The following is a 3,687-nucleotide window of genomic DNA, read 5'->3' on the forward strand; positions in this document are numbered from 1 at the left end:
TTCTGTACCCTGGGAGGAGAAGGGTGGCTTCCTGCCCATCTTCCTAACACCCCTCCCCCCACAGAGAGGAGGGAACCCCCACCCCACCCTGAGTGTGGGAATTCCCTGACACCGCCCCCCCACAGGCCCTTGCTGCCCCTGCCCCACCCCTGAGCTTTAGGCCCACCACGGGGAGGTGGGGTGGGGAAGGGGTGCCAGGTACCAGTCTGTAGGGGAGAAGGTGGTCAGCACAGCCTGTGAGTGGGGGCGGAGCCACAGGAGGGTTCTTTTCCCTCCCAGTCCTGAGGGGAAGGAAGCCTGCCCCACCTTCTTGTCCAGCAGCGGCCGAGGCAGAGGCCTCGCTGTGTCTCCTTTCCCTAGGCCTCCCTGCTGGCCCCGGGCACCTGCCTTTCCTGATGCTGTACCTTCAGTCCCCTTTCCTCAGGGCCTGGGGCTGTCCACCCCCCTCCTCCCAGGGGCTGATTGGCTGATCTGCACTGGCCGGACTGCCCTCCCCCTGGCTCTCCACCCCCAGGCCAGGAATGGCCCTGGGTCCAGCATTTCGAAACCAGGATTGTTTTGAAATCTCTGAGTGTCTCTCCACCCCCTCCTCTCTCCCCACAGCCCAGAGCCTAGTCTCCTAACCTGACGCCACACTGTGCATCCTGTGTCCTGCCAGGGTGCATGCATGCGCGCGCACTAGCACATGGCCACATGTGTACTCCTGTGTGTGTGTACGTGAGTGTGTATGGAGTGTGTGTGCTAGCACATGGCCATGTGCATACTCCTGTGCGTGTGTGTGTGTGTGTGTGTGTGTGTGTGCGCGCACATGTGCATGTGCACACTCCTGTGTGTGTGTGTGTGAGTGTGTATGGAGTGTGTGTGCTAGCACATGGCCATGTGCATACTCCTGTGCGTGTGTGTGTGTGTGTGTGTGTGTGTGTGCGCGCACATGTGCATGTGCACACTCCTGTGTGTGTGTGTGTGAGTGTGTATGGAGTGTGTGTGCTAGCACATGGCCATGTGCATACTCCTGTGCGTGTGTGTGTGTGTGTGTGTGTGTGTGTGCGCGCACATGTGCATGTGCACACTCCTGTGTGTGTGTGTGTGAGTGTGTATGGAGTGTGTGTGCTAGCACATGGCCATGTGCATACTCCTGTGCGTGTGTGTGTGTGTGTGTGTGTGTGTGTGCGCGCACATGTGCATGTGCACACTCCTGTGTGTGTGTGTGTGAGTGTGTATGGAGTGTGTGTGCTAGCACATGGCCATGTGCATACTCCTGTGCGTGTGTGTGTGTGTGTGTGTGTGTGTGTGCGCGCACATGTGCATGTGCACACTCCTGTGTGTGTGTGTGTGAGTGTGTATGGAGTGTGTGTGCTAGCACATGGCCATGTGCATACTCCTGTGCGTGTGTGTGTGTGTGTGTGTGTGTGTGTGCGCGCACATGTGCATGTGCACACTCCTGTGTGTGTGTGTGTGAGTGTGTATGGAGTGTGTGTGCTAGCACATGGCCATGTGCATACTCCTGTGCGTGTGTGTGTGTGTGTGTGTGTGTGTGTGCGCGCACATGTGCATGTGCACACTCCTGTGTGTGTGTGTGTGAGTGTGTATGGAGTGTGTGTGCTAGCACATGGCCATGTGCATACTCCTGTGCGTGTGTGTGTGTGTGTGTGTGTGTGTGTGCGCGCACATGTGCATGTGCACACTCCTGTGTGTGTGTGTGTGAGTGTGTATGGAGTGTGTGTGCTAGCACATGGCCATGTGCATACTCCTGTGCGTGTGTGTGTGTGTGTGTGTGTGTGTGTGCGCGCACATGTGCATGTGCACACTCCTGTGTGTGTGTGTGTGAGTGTGTATGGAGTGTGTGTGCTAGCACATGGCCATGTGCATACTCCTGTGCGTGTGTGTGTGTGTGTGTGTGTGTGTGTGCGCGCACATGTGCATGTGCACACTCCTGTGTGTGTGTGTGTGAGTGTGTATGGAGTGTGTGTGCTAGCACATGGCCATGTGCATACTCCTGTGCGTGTGTGTGTGTGTGTGTGTGTGTGTGTGCGCGCACATGTGCATGTGCACACTCCTGTGTGTGTGTGTGTGAGTGTGTATGGAGTGTGTGTGCTAGCACATGGCCATGTGCATACTCCTGTGTGTGTGTCCCAGTGTGGTGCATCTTGTCAGCCAGCAGCTCTGTGCACTGGCCCGCCCCTCTCATTCCTGAGCTCTCCTGGGCCTTCTCTATGAGTGTGAAAGCCTCCATGGTCTGCAGGAGCCCAGGCCCTTCCTGGGGGTGTGGGTGATGTTTAAGAGGTGCCTGGGTGTGTGTGTTTGGGAGTTGTGTCTGTGCGTCTCTCAGCTACACATGTCGGGGAGTATCTCTGAGGAGCGTGCATAGTTGTCTCTTTGATGAGTGCATTGCTGGTGTGCGCACATGGGTGCTCCGCGCCTTTTCCCGCCTTCTCCTCCCTGGGAACACGTCTGGGGTGTATAGTCACGTCTCCCTGGAGCTGCCTGGGACATGGAGTCCTCTGTCGTTCCATAGGGAGCTTGCCTGGCGTGGGGCCAGGCCTCCTGGCAGTTCTGTGGTCCTTGGAGAGAAAGTGGTAGAGTGGGGAGGCTTTGGGATGAATTGTCCCCAGGGCTGGCCTCTCTCCCTCTGTCCCTCATGGACACCCAGTGCCATGAGGATCCCAGCATGACCTACCGGTCCCCCCTCTTCTGGTCCGGAGGCTCCGTGGTGGGCGTCACAGGGAGGCCCAGTGCTCCGAAGGAACGGGCGTTAGCCCTCCACCCCTGGGGTCACTTGCTTTTTGAGGACAAGAAACAGCCAGCTGCACCGGACCAGGGAGCTTGGTGGCTAATTTAAGGTCTGAAAGCTGACTTCTCAGCTAGAGGCAAAGAGCAAAACAAGACCAGACACTTGTATTTCCAGCCTCCACAGAGGACGGAGGGGCCTGAAGTCCTCAGGGGGTGGTGTGCCGCCCCAGAAATGGGGAGTGTTTGGGGCGGGGCCAACTGCCATTGCAGCAGATCCTGGGAAATACTTCAACAACAACAACAAAACACATACTTTTATTGATTTCAGAGAGGAAGAGAGAGAAACATCAATGATGAGAATCAGTGATCGGCTGCTTCCTGCATGCGCCCTACTGGGGATGGAGCCTGCAAACTGGGCATGTGCCCTTGCCCGGAATTGAGCCCAGGACCCTTTAGTCCACAGGCCAATGCTTTATCCACTGAGCCAAACCAGCTAGGGTGGGAAGTCCTTTAAAAAAAAAAAAGATTGATTGGCTTGAGAGAGAGAATCATCGATTTGTTCCGCTTATGCATCGATTGGTTGATTCTTATATGTGCCCTGATCGGGGATCAAACCTGAAACCTTGGCATCTCAGGACGATCCTCTAAACAACTGGGCTACCTGGCTGGGCCCGGGAAGTCCTTTATGGTCAGTCTCATTCCTTCCTCCTGCCGCTGGAGAGTGCTCTACGGGAGGCAGGTTGCCCGGTGCTTGTTTTTGTTGCCAAACCCAGGTAGTGAGGGTGGCAGAGTTACCTCTGCATGGGCTGTGGGCAGTGAAAGCCCAATGCCCCTGTGCCATCCTGGGGTCTCAGGCTAGAACCGAACCAATGCTTTCCTCTGGCAACTCCTGTGGCCAATCAGCGACGAAGAAGAGGGCTGGGCAGGGGCTGTGTGAGGGGCAGGGGCTGTGTGAGG

At 56.6% G+C, this 3,687-nt stretch overlaps 2 protein-coding genes across 2 annotated transcripts in view; one reads left to right on the forward strand and one right to left on the reverse strand.

The window, feature by feature from the left end:
* The window catches only part of LOC102245556 (proline-rich protein 2-like), a 3,216-nt gene extending 2,814 nt beyond the window's left edge, over positions 1-402 (reverse strand). Inside the window, exon 1 of the mRNA XM_014538999.1 lies at positions 307-402. The gene's annotated coding sequence lies outside the window, so the exon portion shown is untranslated. The remainder of the gene's footprint in view (positions 1-306) is intronic.
* The window catches only part of BCL9L (B-cell CLL/lymphoma 9-like), a 35,732-nt gene that overhangs the window by 2,996 nt on the left and 29,049 nt on the right, over positions 1-3,687 (forward strand).

The sequence above is a fragment of the Myotis brandtii genome, unplaced genomic scaffold (assembly GCF_000412655.1).
Source record: "Myotis brandtii unplaced genomic scaffold, ASM41265v1 scaffold105, whole genome shotgun sequence".
NCBI classification, from domain to species: Eukaryota; Metazoa; Chordata; class Mammalia; order Chiroptera; family Vespertilionidae; genus Myotis; species Myotis brandtii.